Here is a 21,323-nt window from a genome sequence, read left to right as displayed (position 1 = left end):
ACCTAGGTGGATGGAGATTGGCACGTGCTTGAGGATGACAAATAAACTTATTCTGCTACCCCCCCCCCCCAATTTTTTGAACAGTGGATATATTTTTCATGGGGTGTTGTAACACACACACATATACTTTCCTTTTTTGGAATGATACTTCTAAAAGCTGGTGATATATATTGACTATTAGCTCAGAAAGTTTTTTTTAAAAGAAAACCACCACAAACATCATTTCAGTATTTCTCTTTTAGGCCTATTTAACCTAGTAACGTACTGCCTCATCCTCTACTGAGAGAGCAGAAGAATTTGAATGCAATCCGCTACAGCACTGGCTTAAATGGACCTGTGTCATGCCTAGTCCTGATCTGGTAGCAGACACAGAGTTCTCTGAGGATAAACCAAATGCCCCACTTGGCCACACCTATATGGCCACTCCTTTGCCATGCTCTGTGACTTCCTAGCAGCCCCACCAGCCATCATTGGCTGGGGCCATGCCCTCACTATTTGTCTGCCAAGGACAGGGTGAAAATTGCTACACCGATCAATGCTTGGCAAATATTTTTGGCAAGTTTTTTGGGGTGAGCTTCGTTCAAACGCTTTCCTTCTTTAAATAATAGACATGCATTGCTCTGCCAGATGATTGGCCAACCAACCCAGTTTGTTATTCGTTTTTAATGCTACTGAAAAATGTCAGAGAAAAATGCAGGGAAAGGAACTGGGCCCATGTAGCTGCTCCATGCTTTATCCATTATTCTCCTCTCCTGACAATCACAGGTTTAGGGACATCTTTAGAATCTGGCTGCACCCCTTTTGAAAAGCATTGATTAGCCAAGGAATGTGGGGAAGTATTTTTTTTCTGATCTAAGACAGGGGTCAAGCTGTCCTTCCAGCTGCCATGGGGAATCGATTTCCCAGATGTCAAGATTTATTACCTCAGAAACTTAAGGGTTTGCTACTATGCAAGTCTAGCGATGACACCCTTCTTGGTTGTTTGATTCCATTTCCAGGAAATTAGTGCTATGAGCATGTGGCCTCTCAAAATTCTTCGCCTTATTTGTGGGCAGAGAAACAGGATAGGAGAATTTTTCCAGCAGTTTCTCAGGGGTGAGACATGTCTTTAGCAGTAGCACAGCTCCTTCCCTCCTTTCTTTTTCAGCTCGCAGCAGTTGTGTTAGCAGCCTGGCTACCATTTTGCATCTTCCACTTGGTATTATTTTGGAGCACTGTGGAGGAATGATGGCCACTACAAAAAAAATAAATGTTAGCGAGTACTCAGAAGATATCTGCAAATATTGTTTTCTTAGGAGGTGCGAGAAGAATTATCCAATAAACTGTAATACTGGATGTTTTGATGTAATATTTCCAATATGTGTTTAGGGGAAAGGATTCACATGTAAGTCCATACTGGGTATTAAAATGGACAGGCAAGCATGCAACTAATATTTTAAAATGTATGGGGCTGCAATAGTACCCCTCTATCCTGAACTGTGGAGGGTTTTGGATTGGGCAGTGGTGTAGCTTGGCTTGCTTCTGCTGGATCCACAACTAGTCTCATAGCTGATGCCAGCCAGCATCAGACCCACGGCAATGCTAACCTAGATCTGTCTCTAGCCCCACCTTCTGTCACTGCTGCCATGAATGCAGCAGTGGCCCCACCTCTCTGCAAAGCCCCAGTGGCAGCAGTGGTGACTTCAGATTGCTCTGCCACACTGGTCAATAAATACACAGAATAGAATGACCTTTGCTTTTTTTAAAAAAAAATAATAATTTTTATTGAATGGTTTTATGTTTCAAAAAACAATACAGCCATACTACCACAAAATATAATTAAGAAATAAAAAACATCAATATTTAGTTTGTTATTTGTTATTTACCGTCTTATTTCCTCCCAAACATTGCATACAACAACAACACATATGTGCAGACACCCACACACCCACACCCGCACAGAAATAGAATGACCTTTGCTATTAATTTAGGTTTTTAAGTATTTGGTCTGATTTGGAATTTTGTTTTCAATGTTTAGACGTTGGCCATGAATTTGATGTATGTGTTCTGTTTTGTTAGGAATTTCTAAAAGTAAAGAAAAGCCCTCCCCACAAAAAAGAAAGTCTCTGACAAATTTTGGTTCAGCTTTATGGGGGTGCGGGAATAATCAGTCATGTTGGCATGGGCAAGATACACTTCCCAAACACTCACAGGGCTAAGTTTGATTGTTTTGTTGAGATGCCCATGGGCAAAGGGAGCTGAATGCAGAAGAGAGCCCTAGCAGTTCCATTGGATGCTGGGAGCTTCCCTGCCTTCTGAAACACTCCCATCTCCTTGGACTGAAAACACACATACACACAACATGAACCAGCAGGGAAGACTCTTATCTCTACAAGGCCTTAGGTTGTTCTGCATTATTATCGCACTATAGACCAAGCTCTCTAATCACTTTGCAATTACACTGGGATGGGTGGGGAGCTCTGTGTCTTTCACTAGGAGCTCGCGGCTCGGAGTTTTGCTCAGATTTCATTATACCTGAGTGGGACAGTGCCAAGGCCTGAGCCCACAGTGACATCTGCCTTAGAAAATGCTACAGTTTTCACGGGATCCTTTTGTGGCAAGATAATGACCCTTTGAAGTGGAAAGAGATGTTTACAAAATCCACATCATTCCAATGGGATAAGTTGCCTCATTTGCAAGTATGAACAGAACAAGTTGGCCAGTCCATTGTAGTTTCTGATTGCTGGGGCTGGGGTTGGAGATGGGGAAAGCTTTAGAGCCCTGCCAAAAGCAATGTTCTAGTTATCCACAAATCATGGCTGAGACTTAGTACAGCCCCTGCTATGGAGTGAGGAGGCAGAGCAAGAGCAGGAGTCTTTTCATTTGCCCAAACCATCCACCCACACTGTAGGTCTCTGCTGCTGTGTCTTCTTGAGAGAAATCTTTACAGAAACCTAAAGACCTTGTAGCCATTGCTCCAATAGTCTTTATAAGTCTGGTGCCCAGACTCCAGCTCCCATCATAAGCCATGCTGTGTGGGGCTGGAGTGGAACATTTAGAGCAGGCATAGGCAAACTTGGCCCTCCAGATGTTTTGGGACTACAACTCCCATCATCCCTAGCTAATAGGACCAGTAGTCAGGGATGATGGGAATTGTAGTCCCAAACCATCTGGAGGGACAAATTTGCCTATGCCTGATTTAGAGGGCACTATGTTGGGAAAGGCTGCTAATGGAAGCAGATCTCTTGGGAGCTGTTTCTATGAAGGCTCCTCCCAGAGTTGCACCTTAATTCCTCATCTGTAAAATGGGAATAACAAGGGCCGGTTTACCATATAAGGTCATTGTAAGAAAAAACAAGATTAAGAGTATAAAAAATGCATGAGAAATAAATAATATGTAAATTTATTCCATTGCAAATGACACCTATTTTGTTTGCAAATCTGTAAACATGAGTCTGATTTACTCATTTTCCATTATTTGACAATCTCCAGTTTTCTAAAGAATTTATCTGGTGCCTGTTGGAGTGTCAAACCAATAATAAGTTATGCTAAAGCTGTTCATAAAGTTCTGCTTCACCCAAGTACCCCACTCCTTTGACAAGATGAGCAAGGTGGACAAGATGAGCTCAGTTACAAGTCAGTGTGGAAGCAGTCCATTGCAAGTCAGTGGGTTTACTTTTTTTCTTTATCTGTTTCACATTCCCAAATATTGGCAACATTTTTTTCACTTTCAACAACAACAACAATCCTGTACAGCCATATACCAGTATATATAATCTGACCAAAACTCCATATCAAAGCCACATATTTAATTCAAACCTTGAACACTGACAATAAATTCAGATTAATCAAGATTATGAGACTAAAATCCCCAATTTACTTTTTCTTTGGATCTGATTTTAAACATGGAAGCAACTGGACTATCTGGCTGCACAAGTGTGTTTCATTGAAATCTTTCTAAGTTAACATACACAGGGCTTGGGCTATAACTAGGGTGAAATGTTTAAAACAGAAAGTTTAACCTAGTATAGAAAAGGTTAAGAGCCCCTGCTCTGGCCAGAGGCATTTAGCCACAAATCCATCACACCCACCCCTTCTGTACCATTTTCTTTTTCATTTACCTGCCAAGTTTGGAGTTTCTTACAAGACAGGAGGGTATAGCACCCCATTTACCAATTAGTGGCCATAAGCATTCATTAGGAGGTTTGTCACTGGAACCAGCAGCCGTTTCAGCAAAGCCAGGTTCACTGACTGCTCCACATGAATGGTTTGTTTACAGCTCTGTATGTGACACTCTATCATGGACTTCAAAGGAATGGACCAGATAAGGAACCCAAGATTAGCTGGGGCACCCAGGCCTTTGTGGGGGGAAAGAAATTGAAAGCCAAAGTAAGCAAGTGGAGCTTTCAGATGAGGCCCACTAGAGGGATGGAGTTAGGCTGCAATGGCAGGACTTGAAGCAGAGAAGTGGGCTATAGTGGGGCCATATTGCTAATATTGCTAAAGAATTGATGCTTTTGAATTATGGTGTTGGAGGAGACTCTTGAGAGTCCCACGGACTGCAAGAAGATCAAACCTATCCATTCTTAAGGAAATCAGCCCTGAGTGCTCACTGGAAGGACAGATCCTGAAGCTGAGGCTCCAATACTTTGGCCACCTCATGAGAAGAGAAGACTCCCTGGAAAAGACCCTGATGTTGGGAAAGATTGAGGGCACAAGGAGAAGGGGACGTCATAGGACGAGATGGTTGGACAGTGTTCTCGAAGCTACCAGCATGAGTTTGACCAAACTGCGGGAGGCAGTGGAAGACAGGAGTGCCTGGCGTGCTCTGGTCCATGGGGTCACGAAGAGTCGGACACGACTAAACAACAACAACATTGCTAATCCATAGATAGAAAATGAGGGTTTGGAGAGTACTTGTTGGAGGATTTCCCCCTTTTTTTCAGGAAAGAGATAGCCACAAACTAGAAACCATTAAGATAAATTGGTGGAGAGTGTGTGATTTAAGTGCTGTTGGGTAGTGATTAAATAACTGAGCAAAGGATGGAGAGGAGATATTGTGAGGGATGTCGTGGAGCAGCATCCTTAGATCTGATTGCAATATGAATATATGAAAAGAGGGTAATGTAACCAAGGGGGTAGGTGTGACCCAGGACTCAAAGGAGTTCAGTGGCCATTTGCTCTTGGGAGATTATTGTAAACTCGGCTTCATCCGCTGACATGCTGTGTCCTCCAACAAGCTAGTTGGCTTGACCTCTTCATCCCACGGTCAAACCCAGCTTGAAACCCCAGGCAGGAAGTTCAGAGCGAACAATCCAGATTCTGATCTCTCTGGATAAATAAAGGACATAAGAAGCCTTGGCAATGAAAGCTGGATTCGACAACGAAATGATATGTGGGTGCGGCAGGAGACTGCCGATAAGGGAACAAGGCAACCTTAGAGAGAGCTAGCAGGTAAAGCCCTTGCATCCAATCTTACCCCTACTCTGACTCTCAGTAGCAGAGAGATTTTACTTGAGGTTAACCTAGAAGAAAACTCCTTACTGGTGGAAACACCTGGCCTACAAAGGTGCAATTGAACCCCTGGCAGGCAGTGAAGACACATTTATTCCAGTCAGTGTTTTCCTAGCTTGACCTTTTTGATGTTTTGGTGTGTTTTTTTACTCTTTAATTGCAGGGTTGTATTTATGATTGTTGTGGTTTGGAAAGTTGGGATTAAAAAGTGTGTGTGAGAGAGTTAGGGTGCTAACTTCTGATGAGAAGCTTCAAGCCCCCTGCTGCTCTCCCTTCTAAGAGTTCTTCAACTTTAAACAAGACTTGGACTGGACAGCCCTTTAAACAGAGCCTAGCAGAGAAAAGATTAGATAACTCTCTCCCTCTCTCCATTCAAAATGCCCTCCTGCTGAGGTTGCTTTTCTGGATAGCCTGGTGCTGCTATTGTGTTTACATTCAGAAAAATTGGCACAATTCATGACTGATAAAACTATCAGGGTTCAGCCTTGCCCAGACCTCAAACTTGAGTTCTCCTCTGATATGGAGTGGGACCTTCCACAGATATCCATACTGCCAATGATCCTGAGGAGCCACTGGACTTGTGCATCTGCCCCAGGGCTGGAGGTCCCCACACTGGTTCCTGGCTGGCTCTCAGAACCACCCCTCCATCATCCAGGGCCTAAGGAACAGAAAAGATAGCAAGACAGCAAGAAATGAGCCTGCTGTTTAAGTGCCTGGCTAGCTACTTGGAAGGAGGAGGGAAAGTGAATGGAAACATTCACCAAGATTGGGACCTGACAGCTAAGGAGGGGTGGAGACTGCAAGCCCTATCTAAGCTGGCACTCTGGGCTAGAAACTGCAGCTTTTAACCCAGCTCAAACCTGCCTGAGTAAGTCAAGTGAGCAAAAGCACAAAAGAGGTGGTCCCAGATTAGCCTTTTTCTCTCCGATTACCATCTGGTGTTCAGACATTTTTTACAAAGCATTATTTCCCAAATTATTTTGTTTCCAAATTGCAAAATTGCAGGATTTTATTTCTTCCTGTTGATCCCAGCTAGAGGAATTAGTGAGGAATTTCCCCTCAGATAACTTCTCTGTGAATTGCCCCTTGTCAGTGTGTGTGTGTGTGTGTGTGTGTGTGTGTGTGTGTGTGTGTGTGTGTGTAAGGGGATTATTTATCATTTCTCTCTCTTTTCTTTTTTTAAAAAAGGAAAATAGCTGCTTCACTCTTTTTACAAGAAAAAAAGGTAACTAAATGCACACCCACTCTTACAGGAAAAGAATGTGACATGGGCAATTCACAGAAAAGCTAGTCTGCTCACCACCAAAATGTGATTAATAAGAATCTATAAAACCAGCTAATCCTGCAAGCGATATTTGAATTTTCCAGGGTCTTTTGTTGAATGGAACTTAACTTTTGATGATCTTGGCCATGGAGAGAAAAAAACCTAGCTAAAATGGTCCTATATTAAATGTTGTGTGGAATCTCTATTTCAATTCCATTTGCTCTAATTTTGGGAAAGCAACACCATAGCAGCATTAATGGACCCTATCATGGAAGCATCTGAAGATGACTCAGAACACACTGGAATGCAACAGGCTGGCAACAACATCATCTGGTTTCTCTATAAAAAATGAGTGCATGAATGCTTTCCATTTCAGAATAAACTTCTAATGTAGAAGCAAGCACTGGCTGAGACACAAGCCCAAAGCTCACCTCAGCGTACAGAGCAGAGGACGACTTTGACTACCATCATCTATAACCATTGGCCATGCTGGCTGGGGCTAATGGGAGTCCAATAACATCTGGAAAGTGTGACATTGGTTACCACTGGCACAGAGTGATAGGTTCTTTGCATGCTGGCTGAAAAGTGCAAACAACAGTTCCCACAGCACCAGAAACATTACTGTGAAGCAGTTCCTCCACATGCCTGCACATCAACAGTTCATACACCTAGAATGTGTACTCAAAAATGCAAAAACAGAGATTCAGGCAGTATGGTAAGAATAGCTGCATTTATCTTCCTTGAAGTTTACTTTGGAATAGCAAACTGGACCAAATCTCTTTAAATTGTTGGGGTGTTTTTTTTACCCATGCTTCATATTCTTATACACATGGCTTTTTTACCTTGTGATTAACAGTGAATTTCAAGAGCTGGCATGCACCACTCCAGTATTTATCAGCACTTTCTACATGCCTTAAAGATTTATGCATTTAAATAGCATCTTTGAAGACAGCTAAAGCAGGTTAATTATGGAATGACTTGGGCAATAAAGCTATTTTTAACAGCTCATTTCTTTCAAATTACCCTGCTGTGGAAAACCCCCACTGCATGATTAGCTAAACCTCTCCACCAAGGATGAATTTTGCATAGCTCAATGATTTTACAGCTCACTCATCATTTCCACCCTTCCTTATACAGGTGAACAAGTGCTGCAGTGAAAAAAGCTTCCTTTATGGAGTGTTTGTAATCTAATAATCCTTAATCTGACACCATTTCAAGTATTCAGGACTGGAGGAAGCCTTGCTAGTCTCTGAAGACTTGCTCTGCAATCAGATCTGCACTCCCTGTGTCCTGAGGTGGTTTTCAGGGCAATAGGGTGACTACATACGTATCATAAAAAACAGATTTGCATAAAATTTGTCTATGCTGATTTCTAAGTATAGATGCAAATGTATAAATAAGTACTTAAAAATTAGGTAGAAATACATCACACCACAGCAGGGAAGATTATGACCAGGTGGTTTCTGTGCTTGCTCAGTGAGTGCTAACTACCAGCAGGCAACTTTAAGGTCCTCACTCTCCATTCTTAGGGTTCTTTATCTTTGTACTAGACTTGATTGAAAAGGCCTTCAAGCACAGTGCTGTCCTCTGAAAAGGTTGACACTTGGCCCACCCCAAGGAGTCATTTCTCTGTGACCATGAGAACAGGAGATGAAACTGCACTGGTTGCCATAGCCTCAAGAATCATGGCTTAGTGTGATAACCTTTATATGTGGATATGCCATTGTTTGTTCATATGGGTGGATGAAGGACGAAAGGAAGAGGCCTGAAAGGAGCGGAGACCCAAACCCATTGCTTCCTTTCACAATATTAAACAATATTGAAACTGGACCCAAAGATGAACCCAATTGTCTCCATCCAACTGGGGAGGTCATTTTGGTGTATATTCTCAAGGTAGGAAAGACTGAAGTTCTCCATGTTCAAGGAAGGAAGGAAAGAAGGAAATGTGGCAGAAACTTCAGTCCAGCTCTCATGTCAGGGGGCGGTGCTTGTTGCCTCCCACCACAAGTATGTGCAGTGTATGAGTCCTCTTGTCTCATATACCTTATCACAGAAAGCATTTGATGTGTGAGGCTCCATGTAGTGACAAGCCTCCAAGTGACTGTATTGGCTGGAAGTTCCACCAGCTTCCAAGTGTTCCTTCCAACTGCTGTTCTTAGACATCATTGCTCATCTGCTCGTTCACTTATCCTCTCCCACCTGGCTGCTTCTTGGACTCAGAGCAGCAAAGGAGTGAACAGTGAGTTCCTTGTTCTTCTCTGCTGCTGCAAAATCAAAGAAGAAGGCAGGCACTGCTAGAGGAAGAATGAATGAGTGGCTGTGTGGTGACAGTGCTCGGACAAAGTTGGAAGAGGACTTTGCACAGGTGACCATACAGCTGCTACAGTCATCCATGAATATTTTCAGTCTCTGAAGCCTCATTCACCATCTTCGATGTGACCTGGGGCATCCTGATTTGTTTAAAGTCAATGGAAAGATTCAGTGAGGTCTGGGTTTTATGGACCAATTTGGCAAATAAATATGGTTCAGTGCCTTTGGAACGAAATTCAGAAAAAAACATTTAAGCTCTGTCATCACTCATTTCATTTTAGAGTAACCATTTGGATATTTTTGGCAATGTTTGGGCCCATTGTGCAATTGTTCATTTGTGTTGCTTAAGCTAAATGGAGATGGTTTTAAGTAATCTGGCTTCAATCATATACTCTGCTACCTCAGAGTATGCCCCACTAAACTCAATGGGATTTACTCAGTGGGCAAGAACAGGATTATGCTGTTGTTTTCCAGAGTGAGGAGAATAAACAATATCAAAGTGAAAATGGCAACACAATGCAGATTATAATCACAAATGAGTGCACACATTTTTTTCTAAGCCAATTGTTCGTTAACAGGGTTAAAAAGCTACTCAAAGGTGTGTCCAGATGCCCTAGTATATTTATTGTTTAGAAAAGAAGAAGTGACCAGATTTGATTATATATGCAGGCCTGGGGAAAGTTATTGTTTCCTCCACAACTTGACTGATCATAGAACAGAATTATCCAATAAACATAAGGAGAGAACTGAATTCTCATCCCTGGATGGCTTTGAGATAGACAAAGTCTGTCTAGGTAAAGGTAAAGGGACCCCTGACCATTAGGTCCAGTCGTGGCCAACTCTGGGGTTGTGGCGCTCATCTCGCTTTATTGGTCGAGGAAGCCGGCGTTTTTCCGCAGACAGCTTCCGGGTCATGTGGCCAGCATGACTAAGCCGCTTCTGGCGAACCAGAGCAGCGCACAGAAACGCCATTTACCTTTCCGCCAGAGCGGTACCTATTTATCTACTTGCATTTTGATGTGCTTTCGAACTGCTAGGTTGGCAGGAGCAGGGACCGAGCAATGGGAGCTCACCCCGTTGCGGGGATTTGAACCGGCGACCTTCTGATCAGCCAGTCCTAGGCTCTATGGTTTAACCCACAGCACCACCCGTGTCCCAATCCATCCACATCCCGTGCATCAAAGTGAGGGGTCTTTTGTTTTAGATAATATTGCAAGCTTTTTAAGATAATTGGACCAGAATCCATTTAACAACATTAAGACTTAGTGTACTTATTTCTGTTTTGTATTGTTTGTAAGAGTTAAATCTGGTCTAGAACTTAAAATGTGATACATAACCACAGATATGTTCCTTGATGCTCCAGGAATTGAATTCAGAGGCTGCATACACACCATACATTAAAAAGATTATTTCCCTAAAGAATGCTGGGAAGTGTAGTTTACCCCTTCCAGAGCTATAATTCCTGCCCCCTTTTGACAAACTACAGTTCCCAGGATTCTTTGGGGGGAAGCCATGTGCTTTAAATATATGTTGTGTACACAGCGAGAGAGCTAGGAGTCACAGCATAAATGCCACCCACAAAGAGAACAATATTTGTCAATCCACATTCAGTAAAGCATGCTCACTTGCTCCTTATATGATCAGTTTCATTTCATTTAAAGCTTTAATCAACAAAATCCAAAATGACTTGCTAAGCTGTAGAGGCATGAGAAAATGTTAAATATTCTCATTTTCTATATAAGAATGTTCTGTATTAAATACTTTAATGAGTGCTAGCTGAGATGTTAGAAATGAGCGATGCCAATAACCCATCTGGGACCAATATTTCACCATCACTGACGTTCAGTAGCGACTGTACCCTGCACTAAGCCTTTGGAATAGGACAAACTGTAAATCCAAATAAATATATAGCTAATAATTTAATTGTTCTTGTGTGGGTGGAGTGAACAATTTTCATTCAAAGCCTCTGGCTATTTGTACCATTCACGTGTGGGAGTGTGTGTGTGTTTAATCTTATACTTGTCATCCAAATCTGATGCGGCTGTCTGTATACCTGTAAATGGAAGATATGATCTGTTACAGCTCCTTTTAAGTCATTTGCCTTCTCAAGCAACACATTCCCCATATGCTTCATTTGTTCTAAGTAAGGAAAGCACCTTTCAGATATCTACAAAATAAATTACAGAATCAAAGGATCCATTCAATTCAGCCAGCCAATCGGATGAAGTCCAATGGCTGTGGCTCAGATGACCTCTGAGACAAGGCCTTCCTTCCTTGAGCAAATCTGCTGTCTTCCAAATTTCCACTTTTCTTTCACATCATTTGTGGGTCCCATTAAAGTCCTGCATGTATGCTACATACCTTTGTATATTGAAAGTAAAATATGCTCAGGGCCCAAAGATTGCAGCATTCAATCCAGCGACTGACTCCCCACCCCACCCCCGGAAGTTAGATCAAAGAAAGTCTCATCTCTTCTCTATTTGAACTTTCATTCACCTTTCATGTGCTGCACTTGCTATAAATCTAAGTAATTTAATGAATAATTACAAAAATAATTAAATTGCAGGTTCCCTGTCACATGGTATCAATGATCATGGCAACACAGTCTAATTATGTTCACAATCTTTTAGAAATATGATTTCTCTAACCTGAGATGACTTCAGCATTTAACTCATTATTATTTTATTAAAATATGTATCCCACACATTTAATTTAAAGAGCTCGTGGCCTAATAATAATATTAATAATTTGTATCCCGCCCATCTGATTGGGCTGCCCCAGACACTCTGGGCAGCTTCCAGCATATATAAAAACACAGTAAAACATTAAACCTTAAAAAGCTTCCCTATACAGGGTTGCCTTCAGATACATTACAGAAAATATAATGCAAACTTACATAAATTATAACATTTAAGTAACTCTAAAACTAAAATACAGCAACCAACAGCTCGACTGAGCCAGCATTTCTGAAAAGAATTTTTTTCTGATGAAGTTTCTGAGATTTTTTTTGTTGCTCAATTTCCCCATCCATCTTGTAAGTTTTTCTCTCAATCTTTCCTTACATTTGTGTGTGTGTGTATGTGTGTGTGTGTGTGTGTGTGTGTGTGTGTGTGCAGGCCACCATTCTCTGTCTTTGTCTCTTTCTCTCTTTCATGTGTAGGACCATGCCAGATTGGGGACACTGTAGAAGATGCAAAATGGAGCCCAGGCTGCCATTTTTCAACAAGAGCAAAGCAGAACAGAACCTTTGATAGGGGAAAGAAGCTGTACTACAGTCATTAGAAGTGGTGGGCCTCACACCCCACTCTTTGTTCAAGAGTTTCTTCTCCTCCAGGGAAAATTTGATGAAATATTTCCCCAAATTCCTCTGCCCATCAATAGGATTAAGAAGTTTAAGAAGCCACTTGCATGCAGCCTGCTCAAAGACTGAGAAATTCTGAGGTTGTTTACGCCTTATGTGAGGGTCATCTTTTGGGGAAACGTTGGTCCAGAGAATGTTTCAATAACTCCCAGGGATTATCATGCTACTTTATTGTTTCCTGGGTAAAGAAAGTGCCCTGCCTAACATATGGTCTATCTTCTTGACCAGCCAGCTTCACTAGGCTCACTGTGCTTTGTAACTGACTCTGCTGTGCTAAGTGGGAGTTCTAATATGGACTAACCTTGCATTATTCTCTGTTTTATTTTATTTTTTTGACATGCTTTAACATCTATGCCATTTCCAAACTCAGGATGTCTGTGGGTACAGTGGTACCTTGGTTTACAAACTTAATCCGTTCCAGAAGTCCGTTCTTAAACCAAAGAATTCTTAAACCAAGGCGTTCTTTCCCATAGCAGCGGGGGACTCAATTTACAAATGGAACACACTCAACAGGAAGCGAAACATGTTCTGCTTCCATGGCAAAGTTCACAAACCAAAACACCTACTTCCAGGTTTGCAGCGTTCTTAATCCAAGTTGTTCATAAACTGAGCTGTTCTTAATGCAAGGTACCACTGTATATCATTTTAGGGACTTACAGTTACTTTGGAGATATGAGTGAGATGACTAAATAATGAAGCACCGAAAATTTTGAGGAGCAAAAAGAAAAAGGGAATAATTGTGTCAATCTGAAGAAAATGACATACGAACTCAAGGGCATGTATTTTAATGATATGGACATGATCTTTGAGGTTTTTTGTAGCCACTGCTTGTCACAGCTGTGGCTTTGGTTTATTGAAATGAGCTGCCTGTAGTTATTCGCAGAACTGCTGTGCTGCAATGGAATGCTCACAAACATTCTAACAATAATGTATCATTCTATGTCTGTCTCTTAATATTTTGGAGATGCTGGCAAGTAATTTCTCTTGGTTGACAAATCTCTTTGTCTCTTTTTAAGCAACTTTCCATGCCCATATTATACTAATTGTACATTAGATTAAACAGAAAATCTACTTCAAGGTCAACCCGTTTTTTATCCGAAATCCTGTATCCGAATCCAAATAGCAGCATACCTCTAAGGTCACACCCACACCATGCATGTAAAGCACTCATATGCCATGTTAACAGCCCTGGCTCCTGTCTCCCCAAAGATGCCAGGAAGTATAGTTTGTTAAGGGACATGTGAGTTGTTAAGAGACTTGTAACAAACTACATGGCTCTTAAAGTAGAATAAGAATGACTTAAATGTATTGTGTGGATGTGACCCTAGTATTAGTTGCTAAGCAGCAACAACGGGGAGGAGTTATTGGCTTCCTCTCATGCCTGTAGGCTTCCCAGGTGCATCTGGTTGGCTTCTGTGGCAAATGGGACATTGATGTACTCTTGATCTGATCCAACAAAGCTATTGTTCGGTCCTTATGTCCTTAGGAGGTTGTGATAAAGGAAGATTCTGCAGAGTTGGATGAAGGTTTATTTGACATAGCTGTGTGGATGGAGTGTCATTGAAGCCAATAAAAGTTCAGCATATAAAAATGTTTGTGTGAATTTAGTGACTCCCTCGTCTCTTTCCTAGTAGCAGAAACATGAATCATTGTACAGAGAGGTAGTTGGGCTGTTTGGATGGAAACTCACTCAGATATTATTATTCTCCTTTCCTTCTGACTGGGTTTTGACGAGAGAGAGAGAGAGAGAGAGAGAGAGAGAGAGAGAGAGAGAGAGAGAGCTTCTCTGCCTTGCTCCATGAAGGGCAGAGCAATTACTCCTACCCATTTGTCTGGATGGCAACTCATATTATATGTCTTGTTTCATAACTTTACATTGGGTGGAGGAATGTGTCTCGAAACATACAGCTCTTTTCCTGGGGCAAACTTGGCAGCTATACCTGTTGCTATAAGGGGGAAATATGCAGCAGCCTTCAATGTGTATGTTTTTCCTTCAAACTTTCTGGCCTGGTAAATGGCTCACAGCCACAACACCTTTAGGTTCCAAAACACATGCACATACACACTTCAGTTAGATGTAGACTATGGAAGAGAGGAGGAACTATTAGTCTGTTTGGCTAAAGAGTGGGTAAAAATGCTATTATTGTTATAGCTTGTCTAGAAATATGGCAATCATGGAGCTACCTAGCTGTTGCCCCATATGTGGCAAGGCACAGGTTACATGGCTTTTCTCTTGTGGAAACTCTGCAGATTCCAAATAGCTGGAAGAAGGATGGGACTTGTTTAGTTTATCTGATTAATAAGGACTGTGAAAGGGGAGACAGAGAGCCTGTCTCCTTCTTCTATTCCAACAGTTGCTCTATATCAAAGCATAATTACATATCAGGGCTAGCCTTCAAAGTACCACTACCCATTAATGTTGGGAGCAAGTGTTTCTAACCCTTTCTATTTACTGTCATTCAAAAAGATTTCTTCCAGATCTTCAGGGCTGTTTTGTTTCTAACAAATGTTCAAGTGCTGGAACATCCCCTATTAGCACATCTGTCCTACTAAGCTGTCTTGACTCCTTCCCTTTTCTGTCCTTATAAATTTGCACAGGCAACTCCAGCCAGAAACACACTGGTGTGATGGGTCACCCACCCAGACATCACAAACCCAACTTCTGCTAATTAACTGCCCGCGTTTGGATTGTATATTGGACTACAGTATCAAGATTAGTCGAATCATATGAAAGGAGAAAGTAACGCTAATGAAACACAGAGGCAGCTGTTTTTCATTTGACACATTGACACTGCAAGCTTTTCAGCATGGAGAAGTTGGAATAAACGTGGCCTGGGATAATCAATATTATTTTAAGCATTTTGGGAGGGGGAGGGCCATAGCTTTGCATGTAGAATGTCTAATCCACAGCATCTCTAGGTAGGGCGAGGAATGCCCCCACCCAAGACCCTGGAGAGCTCCTGCTGGTCCATGTAGATGGACCAAGTTTCTGACTCAGTGTAACACAGGTTCCTATGTTCCTAACAACACAGATAATAAAAATAATAAAGTACCAGTGTTTCAAGAGTGTAAATGTGCCTGACTTAGAAATTGTTAAGAGAAGGGAAATAATCAGTGGTGGGCTCAAGGCAGCTGGAAGACCTACAACACAAAACAGAATCAAATATAGAGTGGGGGGGAATGCTCTCATTTTTTTATGCCACAGCCTCTTTCTAAAAAGCATCAGCACCAAATGAGTCATTTGGAACTAGCCAGAACAAAACAGCTGAGGGAACAGCTCTAGCAAGATCCAAAAGAAGATGGGACATGATGATTGAAGATGAGCTAAGAAGCCTTTTAGCCTTTTCCATCTGGAAGTTCTTTGATTCTGCACAGGGCTTTTAATAATCGTCTTTATAGGCCTTTGCATAAAAGAGCTATGGCAGAAGATAATAGGACAGTGGAGCGTCCACATCCTGGGCGGTGCGTCAGACCTTCGACAAACGGAATGTGCTGGAAAGAACAAAGAGGACAATTGTAAGTCTTGGAGAAGATTAGATGTTTGAAGTCGCTGCTGGCAAACTGGCTGGGGACCCTGGTAGCTGGGTAACTGCAGATGAATTCACGCATCCAGACTCCTAGTATATCAGTTACCCCGTAGTTACATGCAGGTCTTGCTCACTTAACACAACACATTATGTGGAAATCTTTCGTCAGGAAAGCATCTGCATAATGAGTCAATGATTTCCATTATTTCCTATGGAATTATATCCAATGCAGGATTTGTCTGTCCTCATTCCCCACCCTCTCTCCATGGTTTCTTCCTAAAATGCAGCAATCAGCAAATGAGAGAGAAAGGGGGGGGACCAGATTTGTCCTATCTCTTCTGCTCCCTGATTTGTCCTGCTCTCTTATACATTCAATCTCCCTCCCCCCTTACTCTCTGTGGTTTCTGCCTGAAAACGGCTTCCGATTACCAGCAGAGCACAAACAAATAAGGAAGTAAGGAAGCTGGCTGTTTGGATAAGTGAGTCTGTGGCGTGTACAGTGAGGTTTGGCCATAATTCTTTGCATGTGGATGTGAATTTTCAGATAGCGAGTGTGCAGATAGTACAACCTGGATGTACTCAGCCTTGCAGAGATTGACTCGCTGTTGTCAGTTATCAGATTATCTCCCAGGTCTAAGCTACCATGTGCAGCAGATGAATCTGGCAGAATCTGAAGTGGTGGCATATATTGTATTTCTTCAGTCTGCAAAAAAGAGGATGCCATTTTTTAATGATACCCAAACTCCCTGCAGATGATATTATACACCAAACAGATCAGAAGAAATGTTTGTAGCCCAGCCCACTGAAAAACTCAGTTTTCTATTTGCCTATAGTTGGGTTTTCTTTGTTTGTTTTACAGAAGGGAGCATTGAAAATTGTGCAAATTGATCTTCAGTTTTTCTATTGATTATATTTTTTGTAATATATCTCTTATAACTTAAATCTTTTGAAATCAAACACACTCTTGCTGTCTGACATGGCACTGTCCATTCTACATCTGAGCTCTGCTTCCTTGCTCATTACCACCTCATTCTACTGTTGAGAGGCAACTGAAAAAATGCTTGAGGTGGTAAGAGCCAACAATCTTCCGTGACTCAACAAAAAGAATTGGACGAGATGTGCATCTTGACATATCAGATAAAAATCGAAATACCCTCCTCTGAATGTAGCAAAAAGGGAGAGAGATTCCTAGGATGAACAGGCAATAGATGAATCTCCTTCAGATCCAATCTCTGGATCTCCGTGTTTATATTTTCCGGGACAGAGGCCAAAACCCATCAGCAAGTATATAACATCCTGAATACCAAAAGGACTACAATAACAAATGACATTGCATATCATCTGCACATTAAGTCAGATGCAATGGACCAAATTCTGTGGAATTACACCAGGGGATTCAGATCTTGCTCTACCTTCTGCCAAGCATTCCTTCAGAAGTACAGTCCTTCGTTTGCAGTGCTGTGACTAAAGTCAAACAAACAACAATCCCAGTGGACTTTGATCGTGTTTCCCCAGTTCTTGGACAATTTACTTCTTCTCTCTGTTTAATCTAAGTGAGATAGTCATATTGCTCGGTCCTGACTTTTCCAAGTTAACGGGTGGGTCTTCCAGCCTCCTGACAATAAAATGCCTTCCAAATGTTTATCACATCAAATAACATCTTTCCCAACCTCTTAACACTGGAAGCACTCCAACCTTCCATTCAGATGATGAGCTGTAACATGCATCCTTTCTCTTTCTTTCCTTTTCCTGTAGTCACATTTTTCGAGATTTCACATTTGTAAAGTGCATTTTAAGGAGCAGACATACAGGGGGACATGGAAGGGATGTACATAGAACATATCATGTTACTTTGACAGAGTGCTGCATACGGGGAACTAGCAAACTGCCCAACATTTGATTCCGTGGAAGCTGCATGCCTACTTGGAGGAGCGAGTCTTTCATATTTGCACCTGGTGAATAATGAGCCACAGCCATGGTTTGTTCTTGTGTTTACAGCTTGTTGCTTGTCCTGCAGAGAGAGAAAATGAGCCTGAGTTTGGAGAATACTCTATGCCAAACCATCACTTAGCTCATGATAGTGCTGCAGCCAGAGGACCAGGATGAGGTGCAAAGGATATAATTTCCGTTCTGGGAACCCTCATGCTCACCTGTTCTTGCTAAGCCATAGCTTGCATTACATGTGAACTAGTCTAGCAAATGGTGTAATCCCCATCACAGCTTGCTCCTACCACAGTAATGCCTGCATTTCCCTTGCTAATAATTACTTAGTTTCATTTTAGATCATGCTCATATGTAAACCATCAACAGGAGGTGGAGGAGAAGGATCACAAGGAGGAGGATGACTAGAGGCTGCAGCTCTGCAAACTATGTTTCCTAACTACTTGGATGCAGATGTTAGAATTCCTGCTCCATGATTGCAGTCATGGGAGGGAGAGAACATGCCAGTCGGGCATGTGTCTCTGCCAGGGTCCTACTTGAGAGTAGGACGAGCTCCTGACAGCGGAGTCAAGACCCCATTCCAATAGGGACTCTGGTGGAAAACAGCTGGAGTTAGATGCAGCTGCAAGGAATGACCTTGAAAGTGCTTCAGATTCTATAAAAGGAGCTCTGGATAAAGGGACAGGAGGAGTGCCAAAGGGGCAAGCTGGAATCTCTGCCAAGCCAAAAGCAAAACTCTCAGAGGAGGAACCTGAGTGCTCCTTGTGGGAAGAAAAGCACCACCCTGCAAGCAGTAAGCAAGGGATAAGGAGAATACCTAGAATAGTGGGAAGGTCCTGGAAGGGAACCACAAGAGAGGTTTTCCCTTTTTTGCACCTGCCCCAGGAAAATGCTGAGGCAGAGGTACCAGGAGAGGAACAGCCTTGCTTGAACAAGTAAAGTAAGGATTTTGCTTACTGTTGGCAGGAGAGCTCTTGAGTGGGATCATTGCCATGAACTGGGGTAAATGGAGTGTGCTGTAATACCAAATGCCTAACGAAAGCCATTGAGTATGACTGTGTCCATTTGTATAAATGAAGAGGGCAGTGGGAATGGAAGCAGGTCCCTCTGGGGTGTACCTGACTGTGGAAGGATGGAAGAGGTAATGCTGGTCACTTTGGGAGCAGTCACCATGTTTCCATAAAAAGCTTAGAGAGTCCTGAGGAAACCACAAGAGGGGAGAGTGCTGTTGCATTTATGCTCTGCTCATTGGTTTCCCACAGGTTGGTCACTGTGAGAACAGGATACTGAACTACACGGGCCACTGGCTGATCCAGTAGGCTCTTCTTGTACCCCCCCCCAAAAAAAAAACCACTTCTTGTCATTAGGTCACTTTACCTTGGCTGTTCCCATTGACTTTCATCCCGTCACACTCCCCTGTCTGCTGCCAATAGGGTGGTCCATTGCCTGGCTGTGTGCCCCATCCTTTCTCCCCCAGCACTGCAAGGGCAAAGATGCCAGGTGCAGCAGCGATGAAGTGTGGCAACTGGATGTTCCATTGACCAGCTGTGCCCTTGATAGAAATAAAAAGGAGGAATAGGGCAGTGGTCTGCATGCAGAACAAGGATAAATCAGTGGCTGTTTGTATAACCTAGGGATGCAATTGTCCTCGGAAAAGGAACTTAGTGCAGAGAGAACTTAGTATTACTCTTGATCATGCAGCCCCACCGTGTGATGTTAATATTAGGTGTATCCAAGCCTTTCTTCTTGCAAAACAACTGCTGTAACCGAAAGACGCAAGAATGCTCCCAAAGGCGGATGCAGCTCAGCAAGTCTTCCCATTACCTTTATTTAGGCAGGTTTCATATGCCGGCAACGTTCTGATGACAGCCTGTTTATGCAGCCCCCGGGGGTAAATATAAGAGAGTTGGGTTCTCTCTCTCCCTCTCTCCGATTCATTTGTCTTCTTTTGCTTGCTTCGCTGTTGATAGCTTCAGACCACACAGTGGCAGCCTGCGTGGGATGGCTGTAAACACCACGTCCAAGAGAGTTCTGGTGAGTCGGAAGGGTCCTCGAATGGCTCCCGGAGGAGCACAGCTGTGCGCGAACAGGAAGGGGAGAGCTTCCCTGCACCTCTTTCGATTTCGACAACTTGACCACTGTATAAATCAACATCCAGCAACGACTCTGCAGCACCTTCCAAGGCAAAGCAGTGCGAGGAAATTGTTAAGGGGTCAGTCCTCATTAATATCTAAAGTTTCCTCCATTGGGGCACCGGTAATAAGGCAGGCTGTGGAAAACTTTATGTATCTGTAGCTTGAATGTTTCTCTCTGCTACAGATAGACCAGAGCAGATGCACTCCTATCAAATGTAACCTTTCTATTGTGCCAAAAGCAATAGCAATGGAGGGATATTCAAGTAGCTTTGTTTTCAGAAAGGGCAAAGGTGATGTCCACTTAGTCATTGTCAGCCTACACAGGGCAGAGAGCCACAAAGAATGTTTTAATAAAATATTATTGGCCTGCCCCTGGGAGAGTTGTGCAACGGTTGCCAAAGGAGAGGCTGTGTTAATAGGGCTGACTGGATGTATCAACAGAACACTCTACTTTGCCCAAGGGATTTTCCCATATCAGGCAAGTCACAATATCAGGCAAGCCACAATCTATGCACTCCTTTCCTGGGAGCCACCCCTTGCTCTTTAACGCATCTTCTCTGGAATAAATCACTAGAGGCTAATGCTCCAGGAGCTTAGATGGATCCCATCAGCAGAGGTTGGCTGTGGTCGTTGTTCTGTAGCTCCTACATTACCACATTACACACAAGACAAACCTTTGAGGTTATCATGTTTTACAAAATGGAAAGCTACCGTAAGTAAAGGTAGACTAAATTGTTGGTGTGAGGCAAGTGATTACAGTACATTTATAGTGAAAGGACCTTGCCCCTCCCTAAGGATGAAAGGAGCATAATTTACTGTTTCCTTGAACTGCATTTTCTGTTCCGTTTGAACAGAAAACATTGGAAACATTTAGCTCTCTCTGGATTTTTTAAGACAAACTTTGCATTGATGCTTCAGTATTACATCAGTCATGTTTCACAAATATCCTGGAAACAGCTTACTGGATTCATTTCAAAGCTTGCTTTCATCCTTCTGATATTCCAGAAATCACAAATGAGAGGAAAAGCAAGGCACTAAATATTTGCGCTCTCGCTCCCTCCCCCCCACCCCAGAGATAGCATGTTTGGAAATGCATGTATATTCTGGAAACATACTGCCTCATTTATTTATTTTTTAAAAAAGTGAAAATTTGCATCTTACTGCCTTTGAGCTCGGAAATAAAATAGTGGCTCTAGATTTTCTCCATGAAAAGTAGGATGCTGATACATGTTTGCAGCCCGGCCACCATTTTGTATCCTCCCCACTGCCTTAGAGGTGTGGAGAGAGGTAGA

The sequence above is a fragment of the Podarcis bocagei genome (genome assembly GCF_964188305.1).
Source record: "Podarcis bocagei genome assembly, chromosome: 1".
Classification (NCBI taxonomy): domain Eukaryota; kingdom Metazoa; phylum Chordata; class Lepidosauria; order Squamata; family Lacertidae; genus Podarcis; species Podarcis bocagei.
Note: the sequence above shows the minus strand (reverse complement) of the source record.